This window comes from Apium graveolens, chromosome 4 (assembly GCF_009905375.1).
Source record: "Apium graveolens cultivar Ventura chromosome 4, ASM990537v1, whole genome shotgun sequence".
NCBI classification, from domain to species: domain Eukaryota; kingdom Viridiplantae; phylum Streptophyta; class Magnoliopsida; order Apiales; family Apiaceae; genus Apium; species Apium graveolens.
Window position 1 is genome coordinate 166,404,380 of NC_133650.1, and position 17,826 is coordinate 166,422,205.

Sequence of the window (17,826 nt, forward strand, 5' to 3'; positions counted from 1 at the left end):
AATTAAACCACGGTCGCTTAAGAAACTAGACTTTAACCAATTGAACCCTAACGTTTGCTTATGGTCAGTTTTACGCTTAACAAATCACATAAGTCGTTCGAGTACCCTCGGCTCCACCATTTTTAATAAATTAACCATTAAGAATTTTAAGGCGATTCTTTCAAGAGTACTCTACCAACTTGCTAATACACTTTACATAATTTTTCATACTCCAATTAGTCATTTAAGGGCCTTAACCAAGGTTTCAAAGTAAGGCGAGGGGTAATGGTTCGTTCGCGAAACGCCGTTACTTAAAACGGTCGTTTCTCCTAAACCGTACATCGGATTCAAGCGAACCACATATCAAAACGAAGCTTGTAACATGAATTATCTAAACATGGTAATATTCAGTTCATGGAAGTGAGTGTTCTGGTGCAAAAGTTAAGCACAAAACAGTCTTAGGTAAATCGGGCATTACGACGGCTATGTTTACGCGATTACCAAAGTTTAAACTACTCCAATCAACCACAAATCAACCACAAATCAACCCATAACCACCAATACCACCAAACGTCATCCAAACCTTACTAACTCAGTCCATAACCTCATGATTTTTCCAACTTATTCAATCTCAAACAAGAGCTACTAACTATACTTAAGGTTCATCAACCAACAACCAAGATTTATAACCCAAAATCATTATAATTCCAAACAAACTCTAAACATACAAGAATCATGCTCTCATGAACTATAACAAACAAAACCAAACCTAATACTCAAAGTAAAGTTAGGGTTTGGAGGTGTTATACCCTCCTTGGAGTGATTAGAGTAGCTAGGAAGTCTTAGGGAGCCTCCTACAAGCTTGATCTTTCCAAAGAAATCAAGAACACAAAGTTAGGTTTTGAAGTTTTTTAAAAGTCAGATTGAACGAACTGTCAAAACGAGGGTCTTACCATGCTTATTTGAACGAGACTTGTGAATAAGAGTTGTAGGCCATCTCAATACCTTTCAAAAGAGCTATAGAACATACTATTTGAGTGAGTATTGAAGGAGATATGGTAGTTTGAAGTTGCTGCTCTGGTTTTGGCCGAGAGCTTGCTTCTTTAAAATGAAAAGTCAAGTTTGTGTTATGATTTTTTATTTTGTTTCTTTGTTTATGGCTTGGCTAATTTTGAGGATTTACCTTGGTAAAAAATGAATGGCTCACAATCAACCAACAACACACTTCTTTTTGTCATGCTGAGGTCATCATTCTTATGTCATCCAATTGCCACATGTCTCTTCCTTGTGGTTTGATGATGTCACAATCCTTGGCTTCTTGTACAAGCTTATCTCTTGGTCGCTTATTTGTTTTACGGTTTGCTTAACTTTCGTTCTCGTTCGTCGTTTGAGGGATCATATCCGGGATCTTATTACTTGGGTTCCCTCTAAACCTTTCTCAATATTTTATATTACTTTTTATGATCCCCTCTTAAAATCCTTGAATTTAAATCCTTTTTATCATGTCACCTTATACTCAATTCTTTCGGTATCTGGTGGATTTTCGGGAAAAAATCAAAGTGTTTGGATTTGGATTCTGACGATCTTTACATACACTTATTTACTTTATGGAGTACTAATACGATCTTAGAATTTCCATAACAGTACTCCTATATAGCGTGGTCTGATAATTTTCCTTAATCAGCATCATCAGCAAAAGTTACTATTCATCCGTGTTTCAAAATTTTCCAAAAATTGGGGTTATTACATTGGTTATATAAACCAACACCTCATTCCAGCCAACACATCTCTCATTTTCTCTCAAACTCACTCTTTTTACATCCTCATCAAAAACATGGTTCGTTTCAACTTGGTCCTGAACTATGACACTTTTAATATAGAGTTGAGCTGTGATGATTGGCGGTAGGAGTGGCATGTCACTGCCATTTCTGATGAAATCTGGGACTCAGTTCCCCAAGAGGTTCTCACAGACCTCTTATTCTTCTATATGGACTATCATCACCATTGTGATTGTCTGGAAGAGGAAATGAGAGAAGCTCTCCGACAGCAGAAGCAAATCATTCGTCTTGATGTTCTCTTTGTTGAGAGTAGGAAGAAGAATTAATTGCAGCCATCTGTTTCTCTTCACCGTCAGCTTTGTCAGTCTTCTTAGACTAGGACTAAAGCTGTTGATGTTAGGATGTGTAGCTTAGGACAATCTTGTAATTTTAAGCATGTAATTTAAGTTTATGAAATGTATTTGCTTAATATATTAATGAAATTTTATCTTTTTGCAAGATTTTGTCTCTGAGTCGTTTCATATTCTGATGATTTATTAAATCCTGATACTATCCATATTCTGATGACATTTTTAGCTCTAATGCAAATCAAGTTCTGATTCTGACATGGCAGTATTTCTTTACCTTGATTTATTTATGGTCATTCTCTCATTGGTCATATTTTTACAGAATATTGGTAAAGCAGTAATAATAATTTATTAAGTAGGTGCAGTTTTAAAATTTAAAATAAAACTGAATGTCCTTGATTAATGGGATTACTTGGTAAGTGGAACGGTTTTTCCTTGAAAAACTGCATGTGATAAGTAATGATTACTGAATACCCATGCCCATTAATTATCTTTTACTGATGCCTGTCTGACAGGTGTCTCAGCGGTTATTTTCTTACCGTGTATAAGTAAAAGAGAGAAAAGATTGTAAAATCTTTTATTTACTTTCATATTTTATCTCTCTCTTTTTACTTTTATTCTCCCTCATCTACTGACGATTTTTCATACAGACGTTTTGTCAAACACCTTACAGGCAATTTTCTTTCTCACGTATTTCTCATGGCACCCAAGGACATAATTTTTGATGGAGCTACGTTTGTTCCTAATAACTTCTCCGCTATTCTTAGCAACTCAGAAGCCCCATCTGAACTTCATTTCATTCAGGACTTTGTTGCTAGTTCTGATATTGGGTATGCTCTGACCGAACCTGGATCAGTCTCCGATACTCAAGTACTGGAGTTATGGAGAAGCGGTGTATATGATGATGGTGGTGCTCAAGGGTCCCCAAGTATTATTTTTTCATCAGGGGAGGATGATTATGTTGTGACATTGTCTACGGTTCGACAAGCACTACAGCTACCTGAGAACTATGTCTATTCTACTGTTGAAGAGCCAGTTCTTCAAAACATGATGGCCATTCTGGGATATGAGAAGACATTGGCAAAGCTGGGCCAGTTGAAGAGATCTTTTATAAGGTGGGAATGTAATTTCTTCTTTGATTGCATAACCAAGGCTTTTGTAAACAAATGTTCCAATTTTGATGCAATTCCCATATTCAGCCAACAAATCGGGTATGCTCTCATAAATCAAACTGATTTTGACTATGCAAGTGCTGTCTTAGGTTTTATTGGGGATAGAATGAAAGAAGATAGAACTACTGTTTATTTTGCTAGATTTTGTCAGCTTATCTATAGTTTCTGTTGTGATAATAAGCCCCAATCTGCTAGTGAATTAATTTCATCATTCAAACTAGATAAATGAGCTTTTAATGACTTATTATCTACTGATAATAAGAAGGCTGGGTTAAGACCCCTCTTAATTCCTTTATCTGTCAAACAAGCCTTAATAAACTATGATCCCGTTAAATACACTGCACTATATCCTGATGTTCAACCATCTGAACCTCATCCATCAGCACCTACCACCTCTACTCAACCACCTCTACTCAACCACCTCAAACTTCTCAACCTCAACCTTCAGATCCTACAGTGCAGCCTTCATCTTCCAAACCTAAGAGGACTAAGAAAGTACCTCAGAAACAACAGAAGAGAAGGAGATTCATTATGCGAGATGAATCAGATGCCGAGGAACAGGTTCCTGTATCAGAACCTGTTGTTTTAGAAGCTGAGAAGGTCTCTTCTCAGACGGTTGTTGATATTGGGAGTTCTAGGCCCCTAACAAGGCTTAGAAAGCGTAATTCTGATGATACAGCTCCTACAGCCTCCTCAAAAGCTAAAAGATTCAAATCATTGGCAAAAAGGCCTGAAGATTCTGGTAAAGGAATGAAAGCAGCAGCTAAGGAAGGGGGGTCAGGAATCTCTGATCTCACAAGACCCTGTTGAAGCTCACAATTCTCCTAGTGCTGATCCAGACCTTCATGCAACTCATCTCTCTCCACTACATGAGCCAGAAATAACTCACATTCTCACACCTCCAGTATCTCCAGTACATGCTGATAACCAGGGGCCAAGTGATAAAATTGACATCCATAACTTGGAAGTGCCTCAGGTTTTGAATCTAGAAGCTCCACCAACTCAAGTCACTCCACCAACATCACCAATTCCTGATGCTGATTTTAATTCAGAATTGCCTACAACACCTTCTCTGCATCTAGATACTGATGATCATATTTTAGGTGAGCATCAGAATATGGATGTTGATCAAAACTTAGTTAGAGATCAGCACTTAGAGGATGATTTTGAAGGCTCCATAGATCTCATACTGTTCTTTTATCAGAGGATGCTGAAGATGTTGACTCTGTAAGTTCTGATGCTGCAAATATTGATGATACTGGTAATGCTGCTACAAATGCAGATGCTGATGCAGCTGGTCCTTCTGGACATGCACCTCTACAAGCTCCTTCAAAAGCTGAGATAGTCAAAAAGTTTGTTACAGGGGAAGCACCAGTACCTTGGATTGAAACTCCTAGAGGACAGGAGTGGACTAAAGAATGGAACTCAGTCAGTTTTGTTCCTTTGAAAAGATTCTTGCTCAGCACTTGGCAAAAGCTAATGAGATGCTCGTCAATGATGATTTCAAGACACAGCTAAGAGTTACTGCACTTAGTACAAGGCACCTTCAAGGTCAACAATCTGTAAATCAGGCCAAGGTGGACAAGATTCAAGAATCCTTGAATCAGCAAGATACAGTTGTCAAGCTGGAAAAGAAGATGTTTTTCAAACCTACCTTTGACAGAATTGTCTACATTGAGAAAACCCAAGAGAAGCAACAGTCTCAGATTGATGAAGTTGTGAAAAATCAAGCTTCTCAGCAATCTCAACTCAATGAGATCCAATCCTCAGTGGAATTCTTGTCTCTCTTCTTTTACCTGCTGATGCTAAAAAGGGGGAGAAAATAATTAAGTCCAAATTCAAACCTGTTAAGACACTGAAGGGAAAGGATGATGGTAATGACCCGGGAAACTCTGGAATGGGTGGAGGTCATGGTCAAGGTAAAGATCATTCATCAAGTAAAGCTGGAACTACAAGTCATAGAACAAGTTCTGATACTGGGAGAAGAATAACTTCTGATACTGGTAAAAGGATAAGTTCTGATGAACTTTTGGAACTTGATGAAGAAATTTCAAGACAATTATTTCTGAAAGAAAATCCAGGAATGGACTTTGAGAGTCTAAAGGAAAAGAAGCTAGAATTAAGTTAGAAAAGGTCATCTCCAAATCTGAAGCTTTTATTAAAAAGAAACTTCCTACGGCTAAAGGCATTATGATAAAAGAAAGGACAAATCCTGTGGCAACCAAGGCCAAATCACAATTGCAGATAGATCCAAGGTCCAAGGGCAAAGAAAAGGTTGGTGAACCTGTAAAGGTTTATGTGCCTCCTATGGATGAAGAAATATCTGATGAAGATGCTAATCTTACTCTGGTTTCAAGGAAGATTTCTCAAATAACCTCTGACATGGCTCAAGTTGTTCAGAGTCAAGATATAGTAAGTTCTGATATGACATTGAATCAAGCAACCTCTGACATAGCTCAAGTTGGCTTGATATCAGAAGATAATTCAAAGGAAACCTCTGACACTGCTCATGTTAAATCCTCAAAGTTACTCCTACCAGGATTCACTAAATCCAGACAGACTCAACCTTTGAAGACTACAGCAAGTGGTTTTGAAGCAAGAGCAGTTACAGGAAAGGAAGCAAGAGATAAATCTGGATTGGGTAGTGCTGATGAAAGAAGAGTGCAGAACACAACCAATGATCCAACTTCCTTAAGTGAACTAGGTGTTGGAGCAACTCCTGAAAGATTGAAGCAGCTTGAATCTGTACAGATGGTTTACCATACCTTCTTGAAAGAACACATCTTGTTATACTTCATGACAGATGGAAGGGTTTACCATATTAGGCAGAATGCTATACCACTAAAGTACTATGAGGAACTAGAACATTTTCTATTTCTACTTCAAGTGAAGAACAGATTAACAGATAGTGCTACAAATTATTTGAAGACTCAAATTCAGAGATAGAAGAAGCTCTATTCTGTAAAGTCTGACAGCACATATTGTCCCAAGTACAGAGATCACAAGGGTGATATTGTTGAGATGAAGCCTAACTCTGCTAAGATTATAACTACCTTTCTGGGTTATAAGGCTGTAGAATTCAATCTTGAGTCTGACAAGGCATATTTGATCAGACTGGATCAGGAGATAAGGAAAGAAAAAATCAATGATCTCAGATATGCTATCTTCCAAACTGGTGAAGATACTACAGAGCTTAAAGATGCTAAAAGGAGGATGATTGATGAACTCAAATATGCTGAGAGATGTTTGTTAAAGAACTATCTCAGAACAACTCCTGACATTGAAGAGATCAGAAATTGAAGCCAAGTCAAGATCTAGAACTGCTTAAATTCTGATATGTATACAGACTAAAGTTGTTATCAGAAGTTAAAGTTGGTAAAGTTTTAAGGACTGTAAGTTGTAGTTATCTAGTCAAATTCTCATGCATTTGTACTTAATGTTTTTGACATCATCAAATATCTGTTAAACTTGTATACTATGCTAATTTACAAGTTGGGGGAGATTGTTAGATATATTTGATAATGTCATGTCTGATATGATTTGTGTTTAGTTTTCAGATCTTACTTAAACAGGACAAATCAATACTTAACTGGATATCATCACTTATACTGAAGTCAGAACTTAAGTTGTCAGAACTTAAGTTATCAGGAGATAATATCAGGACTTAAAGAGACTTTCAGATAAGGAAGACGGCTGATTGAAAGGAAAGAAGATCAAGACAAACGCAAGAAGAGATATGCATGAAGAAGGAATTCTATGAAGAATAGAATACTTGGAAGAAAAGATAACTGATTGATATATTTTAGGAAGCAAAATTATATTCCATATCAATTAGTGATTATCTTGTAACTATGTAGTATATAAACACAGACATAGGGTTTACACTATAAGTGTTATCATAATCGAGAATAATATTCATTGTAACCCAAGCAGCTCTCGTGATATTTTGTTCATCACCGAGAGAGGACAGTTCTTGTACCAGAGTTTAATAAAGTTTGGTTTCTGTTACTTGTGTTCTTTGAATTCGATTTGATTGTGCTATATACTGTATTCAACCCCCATTCTATAGTGTGTGTGACCTAACATAAATTGCATGAATAGGTTGTTGGGATCGAGGGAAAAACCCCCGTTAATTTGGTCAAATTCTAGGTGGTATTTTGGCTCGACGGAAAAGCTCGGCGGTCGCCGTTAATGGCGACCGGCCGGCGACCGGCGGCGAAGCAGGAGATGGTGACAAAATGCAAATCAGCCCCTCAGTTTTGCAATGTTTTAATTTTAATCCATGTAGTTTCAAAATTTTATAAAAATCCTATTTATGTTTTAATTATTTACATTAATTATATTTTCTTTTTATAATTAATTTCAGAAATTGTTTTTATTTATTTTAAATTCCAAAAATCAATATTTTTAATTCTAAAAATTATTTTTAATTTAAAAATAAATCTTAGTTATTTAATTAATTAATTTTAGTTGATAATTCATTATTTAATTAGTCAATTAATTTGAATATTAATTGATTAATTACTTTAATTAGTTATTAATTAATTTTAATTGATTATTTAATTGGATTTAATTATTTATTTGGATTTAAAAATCCTAAAAAATAGTTTCGAGTTTTAAAATATTATTTTAAAATATTTTCAAGGCTTGATGATTATTAATAAATGATTTTAAAGTCAGATTCAGGTGTTTTTACCCTATTATTTAATTATAAAATGATTCGGAGACCCATTTTAATTCAAAAAAGTGTTCAAAAATTCGTATTAAATATCTGGAAAATCATTTTGCCCCAAATCTTCTTTGAAAAATTATTTTGATTGAATATCTTGCATGTATGTGCTACGTGATATCTGATTGATGTGTTATATGCCTATGTGGTTATTGTTTGACTAATTTGGTCATAACTTTCAATCCGTAAATCAGATTTGGGTAAAACGAAGGGTAGATAGAAGATTATAACGTCTATGTGATGATTAGAATAATATGAGATTGAATATTGAAAGATACTTGTGATGCCTAGCAGAGTAAGCGAGGTATCGAAAAAAAAAGTCAATGATCCGTAAATAGAACTGAAGCGTAGAAAGGGAAGGCAAGTGATTGATGTATAGAAGCAAGGCATAGAAAAAGAAGGAAAATGATTGAAAAGTAGAACTGTTAGATGAGTACAAGTAAAGTTGGAAATCATCTGTGATAAGGCAAGTGTTTATGCCCTTCCTTGTAGTATAATTGCAAGTATTCCTAATAGTTCTTGTTCTATATTGCAAGTACTTTGAAGTACTTATCCCTAAACCCTAATTCTTATTAATCTTGAGCCGTAAGCCTAATTTCTTGTAAACCATTGATTGTTGAACTCTTGGATACGAAACACACATATACGATATTACTCCACAAATATATATCTACCACATACTGATTCTTGATATGAGATTGCTTAACATACGAACCTTTATGCCTTGTATAATAGAAGACCATTCCTTGTAACCTTTGAACCCTTGGTCTTTTACATTCTGATTCTTTCCCTGAATTGAAAGTCAATCTTTCTATTTACCTTGTTATATCTTCATGGTATTTTGAAGCACCCTATGCTTCAAGATAAATATTGTTTATGATTCAGTTTATTGAATTACATTGTTTATAATGTTATTATTATAGAATATGATTGTTTTTAAATATGGACCAGATTCATGGTCGGACCAGATTCATGGTCATAATAGGCCAATGTGTTCCTTGGATCCAGTATATAGAGCAAAGCTGGGAGCCTTGCTCGGGGTTAGTGCGTGACTGATCAGCAACCTAACCTTGGTTTTTAAAATGAAAAGTGAGTATCCAATTCTAATCCTTGCTTATCCAGAGACTTGATTCTTCTGAATCATTTCAATTGATGATTGTTTAACCTCAGTTATTTCTATTATGACTTGCTGAGCTAGTTAGGTCACTCTTGCAAATCTGTTTATGTTATTTTACAGTTGAAAAGGAAATTGTTGGTAACGAGGATTCCCTGTCTAGTGTGCGAGCTAGGATTCTAGGTTAAGTTAGAACGAGATAGTCGGAGCTTTACATTTAGTTTTGAGTTATGTAAGCTTGTAAGAATGTTTTCACTCTCAGTTGTAAGTTGAACTAGTTGGGATTTGGTACGATGTAATAAAAGTTAAGGTTGTGGCTTCTTTTCATACTTTAACCTGTTGCGATACATGGTTATGGTAAGTAGGGTCTTTACATTTATTATTTTCATAAACAGGGTTATACACTGGGTGTGTGTGTGTTGTAAACCCCAAACTTCTGACCCGGATTTGGAGGGTGTCACAGATTTTGTATCAAAGCTACAGATTATAAGTTACTGAAACAAGCCTAGATTCTCAGAAATGGATATAGGGTTAAGATTAGGATTAGGAAATAGAAAAATAGGACGTCGAGAGGTTAAGTGTGACTATATAGTAGGTTTTGGTATGATTTGTGATGAGATTCGAGATTCTTATCTAGCGACGCGATTGTCAGATAGCGGCGATGGCAGATTCTTTTATCTCAGGATTGTCTGATCATTCGGCGCCTTTAGTCGGAGGACCATCACCTGATTCACGCCCTGCTCTTCCATCGGTGTTAGCCATATCACCTCCTGTTGCGACGGTTGCACCTTTTCAATCTATTATCTCATCCCTTGATGGGAGACTACCTATTCGAGGATCCCCCACATGTTGATTCTTGTTCTACCGGATATTCAGCTGTGAGCACATCTTTCCTGTCTACCCTACACCTTGTTCTATACTATCAGTTTAAAACCCGTCTTATGAAGTAATAGCACCTATGGGGATGAATTTGAGAGCTACAACATATGGTGAGTAATCGAGGTATTAAGAAAGATGAGAAAGAACCTAGAGAGAGGATTTAGGTATTCCTAAGGATAGCTGCTACCAGGTTATATGGAGCTACTAGTGAGTATGCCACCCATGATTATCTTGTGGAGTGAGCTAGATGGATTTTAAAGGAGTGTGAGAATATTGAAAATCGAGAGTTTTCTTGGAATTAAATGATGATGTTATGACTAAACATGATACGTATAGTATTAATGTGATGTGAAATAAGTTGACCTTGTTTTATAAAATAGACCTGATGATTACTGGATAGATTTGTTATACTTAGTAATCGTAAGAGATGATGATGAGAGTGTTAACAGTATGGAAGATTAGAAGTGAAGTTATGAATAAGATAATATGTAACGGTAACTGGAATTTTTGTCAACCAATGAAGACAAAATGGACCCAATAAAACGTAGAAGATATATGGAAATGAATAAGCTCTAATCTGAATGTTTCCCTAATTTGATACTTTGTATTGGTTGAGAAGGACGACAACTAACTTATATAGTAATGACGACCAGGTGTATGATTTTCAAAATTTTAAACAGTTTTCAAAAGAGATTTTCTTAACAAATTTTTTCTAAAAGTCCTTTGAACAAAACAAGTTTTAAAAACTTGGTTGTCAAACTACTACTTGAGTTTCTTGGTTGTTATGAAATTTAGATTATCCAGAAGAATACTTGTTCTAGAAGTTAGTATGATTCATTTAGAAGGCCAAGTGGACTCGCTATTATGGAGAAGATTTGATTGTTCTTAACAGAAGAGTGTAAATCTTGTTTGATAAGTTTAACGACAGAACCAATGTGTGGAGAAACTATTCATCTAATTTCTGAGACTATTAGAGTTCAAAGAATACGTCGATTGACAAGAAGCCGAGTATGATCAAAGAAGATTGAGAAAATTTTCAGAATTTTCTAAAGGAAGAATGTTATTAGCAAAGGAGTTCATATGTTGAATGATCAGTAGCGTAAACGAAATTTAAAGTTATGATTGTAAATCTCGTAAGAGTGCAAATAGGGTCGAATTATAAAATACTGAACATGAAAGTGCGACGCCAAAGATACAAGACCTAATAAATGGGAAATTATTTCAATGATCGATTTAAGAAGGCATTTCAGAGAACTTTCTAAAGTTAATATATGACTCAGAGTGGGATCTATTGATCGGACAAGCGTTGAAGCTGTAAACAGATGAAATATGGATGACGACCAATGATATCATTCTTTTCTATAATACTATATATTTTTATGAATCTTGAATAAAGTATGAACTTATTTCATGATCAGCTCTATGAGGTGGTAAGAAAATTGTTATATTCCTTTCAAAATCATTTTTCCCCTCAAGTCTTGTTTTCTAATTGAGACAAGCAGTGTTATGGTGTGACTCCTTAACAAAGAGTCTGGTGGGATGCCACCTAATCATGTGTTGTATGCCATATAGTATGAAAGACTGGCCATCTTGAGTATAAATATGGCTGTCTCACTCATATCTAAATCATCATTCATTCCTTCCTCTTCAATTATGACATTGATTTATAGATCATTCCGATTATTTCCTTGTACTGTTATTCCTTACAAAAGGTTTCCAATTAGAATCATATACATAAATTCCCTTCTTGTGTAAGGTTTATTTTTTGAATGTTTTAAAAGGAAGTGAAAAGAACCCGTGTAGTAGTTGGAGTTATATGATGAGTGTGGATGATTACAAGCCGATAAATGGTGGACATTTACGTGCATAGAAGAACCATTATGCCAATAATGCAGTAATTACGAGGACATCAAATCAGAGGTGGAAATCTGTATACATAATACGTTTCAAGTCTGCTATTTTGGCATTAATTGAAGTAGTTAGCAAACCGTATGAGGTAAATTAACTAGAGAAATAAGAAAGTAAAGCTGCATATATCAGATAAGGCAAATGATTGATTGGACAGCAGAAGTAAATGAAGAAATTTTTAATAATAACTAGATAATCGATTAATAACATTGTGAAGATGAAGCATACCTCAATAATGTGGAAGATACTTGTCATGAAGGTCCAAGATTGTTAGTCCCTAACAATACAACAAGAATTACAGAAGGGGGTTGAATGTAATTCTAGTAAACTTTTTCTTGAACTATAAAATGTTCTAACTCAAACTATATATATAAATGTTTTGATTTGCAAGGTGCGGAATCACAAGTTAAATAAATCAAAAACACAAAGTAATAAAAACACAAGTCTTTAAAACTTTCTGGTGGATTTGAAAGTATCCATCAGATATATATATATATATATATATATATATATATATATATATATATCGAATTAAGAACTCTGTGAAGAACAAATTGTCTCACAGCTGCTTTACAAGTGAATAAACAAACTACAGAGAAATTCTTAACAGTTACAGCTTTTTCTATTTCTCTTCTAAAAGTGTTTGCTTAGTTATTTGTTCTGCTAGCTACACTTGGTTTATATACCACCAAGTTTACATGGTAATAAGACAGGATAATAAAACAAAACTATCAAGTCAAACTCCATGTTGCTTCACTACTCTATTCCAGCATCTTTGAAAACCTTCTTAACTTGCATGGAAATGGTAATGCTTCTTTGTTCTTCATTTCCTGTTAAACAGGCTGCCACATTCCTTTTGAAAACACCCAACGCATGTGAATGTGTTGTCACTTTCAACAGACATTTGAATTGATGATCCGTCGGGTACATGCTTGTCATCCGTCGGGTAGCTTTGTTGATCATTCGTCGGGTAACTATTTGACACTTGACTTCATTTCACTTATGCAGAATTACAAGACATCTTATATTTACAATTAATCAACCTATTCTGCATATCTAATAAAAGTCAACATGACTCATATGCTACTATAGAATCTATATAAAGTTGTTTGCAAAAATGAGTTACAATACTTATTATTACATAAGCTACTCACTCGATGGATGACAAATCATCATCCGTCGGGACTATAATTGAGTCATCCGTCGGGACTATATTTGATCATCCGTCAAGTGCTACATTTTTCATTAAGTTAAATGTACTAAGGTGTTTTGTTAATATAATCATCAAGTTCACAACATATTCCCAACAATCTCCCCCGATTTATGTCTACTAGAATTGTAGCCATAAATTAAAAGAAACTTGATGATAAAAAACACCCTAAAAAGAAAAATTTAAAAGGTAGTAGATAAAACTAAAAAGTGCTGCAATATTTGCTGAAGAATTCACAAGACAAAGTGTACAAAGATTTGCTCACAGTCATTTTCAAGGTGCTCCTCTAGTCTGAGCAGATTGATCTATTTCCTTGATGGTCTGGATTTCTTTCCAAGCTTCCTGTTGTTTTCTTCTATCTAATTTTGCAGCTGTCTATGGAATTCAAGTTCATCAGCTTCTGACAGATCTAGCATTTCTTGCATTTTCAGTACAGTCTCATTGCTAGAGATGCTCAGATGGTCCTCTAGTCTGAAGAATCTTCTAACTCCCTTATCATCCATAAATTCCATCAGCCAGTAGGGCCTTAAATGCACTCTACTTCCTGTGTAAGAAATAGTTAAAGTCTTTGGGAGTGCATCTTTGGCTCTAATACTCATCAGTTCTTCAATCTTCTTTCGAACTAGTCTTCTAGCTGTCATATTGAATCCAAAGTTCTTCTTGAAAGATGAATAGACTTTTATCGGTATAGATTGGCTCTCTTGAAGAATCCTGTGAAGTGGCCATGTCATTTCTTTTCCTCCCTTGTACTTGTATACTAGCCTTTCAGGTAGATTCCTGTAAGCATCAATTCCTCTAACTTCTTCCAGTTCATCTATATAGAGGTTTAGATCAGAGAATTCCTTGATTTTACAGATGTACATGATATCTCCCTTGTTGACATTGGTTTGAGCTTTGGTTAGGGACTTGGATCTGAGAGTTGAGGGCTTCACTTTCTTGACTGCTCTGGTCTTTATTTTCTTTGGCTTCATGAAATGAGGTAAATTGAGTTCAGGAATTGGTAGACTCTCCTAGTCTATTGGCTCATCCTTTGAAATGATAGGTTCATCATGAAAATTCTTGGATAGATCTATCTTGAATTCTTCATGTGCCACAGAGGGCATGGATGTTTGAGTTGTTGTAGAAGTAGACTCTTTGGGAAAGTAGTTTTCCATCTTCTCATCACTGAAATCCAATTTTCTCTTAGAAGGAAGCTTGTATCTGAACTTTCTTTTCTTTTGAGGTGCTTCTTGCATTTTCTGATCTTTAGATTCAGTGGTTTCAGTTGGTTGTTCAGGAATTTGTTGTGTGGGTTTCACAGCTTGCAACTTGGCCAAGATAGCAGCTTGCTCCTTCTTTTATTTGAGCTTTTTAGCATCTAGAGCAGCTTGCTTCTTTTCTTGCTTCAATCTTTCCTTTTCTTCCCTTTTTGCTTCAATAAATTGAGGGTGTCCAACCACCACACAAATTTACTTACCATTTCTGAAAACCTTGGCAATTCTCCTTTTTAGAGCTGAATCTGCAGGATCTTTGTAGAATGCTATAGACCTGACCAACGGCTTCTTCTCATCAGGCTTTGGTGTTTCATACACTATGTCCAAAGGGTTCTTGAGTGAAGATTTTGGGTAGTTCACCTTTGGCTTCATGATTAGATCTTCCTTTGGGGATTTGATGCAGGATGCCTGGCTTCTCTCCAGATAGTTCATGCTCACAGAAATTTGCCTGACTTGAGAGTGATGAATGACTGATTTTTATGGCTTCTTTGCTAGATCAAATTTCTTTTGAATATCCTCATCAATTTTCTCCCAGTTGATTGGACTCAACTGCTTCTTCTCAGCTTCTCTTAAAGTGGCCACTACTGCTGCTTCATTTATCAGATCAATGTTATCTTTAGCTGGTGGCTTTGTGAAAGCAATTGTTGGCAGAATTGTTTTACTCACTTAAATGTTAAGCACTTTTTTCTCCTCCTTACTCTCTTTCTCCCCCTTTTTGTTATCAGCAACTTGAGTAGAGGAGGAGGTTTGTGCAGCCACTAGTTTCTGAAGCAAGTCGGAGGTCTGTGCAGCCATCAGTTTCTGAAGCAAGTCTGTTTGTTGAGCTTGGTGTAGATGGATTGCTGTAAAAGAAGCTTCCATAGCAACCATTCTTTTGTCCAAGGAATCCACCTTGGTTGCAAGATCAGAGTTTTTCCTGAGCTGTCTTTTGATGTCTGTCATTGTTGTCTCTGGAAGTCTAGCTTCCAACTTGTCAAAGATGTCTTTCTTAAGTTGATCAACTTTATTTTTCATGAGGGAAACATTTTGACTTTGTTGGTATCCTGAGATTTGCTGTAATTGGAGAGAAGCAAGATGTGCTTGCAGAAGCTTCTTGGTGCTAGCATTTGTGGTTGATTGAAGTGCAAACTGTGTTTGGATGATAAGTTGGATGAGTGGGTCTTGAAATGGTGATCATCACATTTCTTGGAGAAGGCCCATGATGGCATGCTTGATCTGGAACTAGGGCCTACTTCTCCCCCTATGTCCAATGGCTCTTCTTGACTATCTCCATCCTCACCTCCAAAGAATTCTTCTGAACCACCAGTCTCATAATCAACATCACCAGCTGTTGAGGGTAAAGCTGTGATGGCATCCTTATCTCTTTGCATGGACTGTATGGTGTGCACCAAATTGAGCATTCTTTCTGCATTGGCATTGCCCTGTCCATCTAGAAGTTGATATGCTGAAACAACGTGAGTAAATGTCTTAGCATCCAAGGAGGTAAAATCTATAACATCTTGAGTTTGTTGAGATTGTCCCTCCCTGTCTGCATCCTGGACATTCCTTAACTCACTTACAATGACATCCACCCTTATATCTCCAATACCTGCATTTCTCTCATTTTCTCTCTTTTTTTGCATCAAGGTCTCACCTTGGCTTCCCACCCTCACACCCTCACCTTCACCATCTAAGGCGGGACTCCTCACACTCACTTTTTCCAGTCCTGAAGAAATGGACTACATTGGATCACTCTTTTCCTCTCCTTTTTCCTGGGAGCAACCCAGACTCTCACTCAAGTCACTACCTTCCCTCAATCCTAATAGTGATTGCACAATTACTAAGTCATCTGCACTTATAACTATAGTTGAACTTTGGATTTGTGCAGAGACACCCGACGGATGAGAAATATCCATCGGGTTAGTAATTTGACTGTCTGACGGATGACTGCTGTTAGGCACATCCATCGGGATACAATCACTACTCGACGGATGAACAATATCCATCGAGTGAGTATAAATGAATGAGTGTGGAGTGGAGACTATTGTAGACTCTGTGCAGATTGATGAAAATTTTGGCACAGATGTCTCAACAGTCTCAGAAAGAAATGGCAAGTGAGCCAACAAATCATCTAGAAGATGATGCTCACTTGCATGGATTTTTGGCTTCTCCAACAGAGTTAAAGATGGAGAATATGGTTGAGATGTTTGAATCATGTCAACATCCAAATAGTGTGTGGGAGAATTTGGTGTTTGAGGTGTTTCAATTTGTACATATTTTGGCTGTGACTCCACATTTGTTGGAGCCACATCAATTTGACTTTGAGATGGTGCAGTGATTGGGTCTTTAGCTCCAGTTTGCACTGTGTGTGTACCCTGTGCATCCCCAAGGGTTTTAGTTTTCTTTTTTCTTGTGTAAGTTTATGGTGAACTTGTGTCCCTACTCCTTTTGTTCTTTGCTCTTGGTTGAGAGCTTGTTTCAATAGTTACATCCTTTTGGGAGGATGGAACTAGAATTGAGCTTTTGTCCTTATTAACAACCACAGTTTGTTGGGAAACTCTGGTGTGGCTTGGTTTGGGTACACTATGCTCACCATCCTTATTCTTAGGGCTTCTTTGATTTTCACCCCGTCCCTCACCTGTATTTCCCACCTTCACACTCCCCTCTTTGTGTTTAGTGGATTTTACAACTAGCATCTTTTGAGAGACACCAGAGGGAGCTTTCTTTGTCTTTGTTTTTGAAACTTTGGTTTTGGTAGCTTGGGTAGGCATCTGTCTGGTCGTTGACACAGATGCCACTGCTATACTAGAAGGCAAAGAAATGTTTGAGGTTGGAAGAGTATAGACAGTTGAAATTACCTCACTTACCTGAGGTGCCTCCAATTACTGGAAAGTAGAAGAGTGGCACCTCTTGTGGTGATCTGCTCTATTGAGATCTGCAATAATTCTTCTTTCTTGAACCCAACAATTTAACTTGTTGGTTGGGTTCTCAATCACAATGTCCTCGGAGAGGGGGTTAGCAAGCATCATGAAAAATCTAGCATAATAAACACTCTTACCCCTCTTATTGACCTCCCCTAACTTAAACCCCAACTCAAACAAGACTAGATCACTAAAATTGAAGTATTTATCAGTTACTAGCATGTAAAGCATGTTGAGCATGGAGATATTAACAGAATCAAAATTGCTAATTTTACCAGAAAATACTTTAGTAACTACATCACACAGGTAACTTCATTCTTTCCTAAGACCCAATCTCCAAATTTCACTTAATTTAGAGATGATGAGTGCATAACCCATAGAGTTTAACATGTTAACAATATCAGTGTCTGTGTGTGAAGTAGTGACAGTATTATCAGGAATCCTAAAGCATGCTTTAACAATGTCACTATTAACACAAAATTCCTTACCTTTAATAGTGAAAGTGATGGTCTTGTCAGTTGAGTTGTACAGTGCAGTTGTCCATATCTCCTCCACAA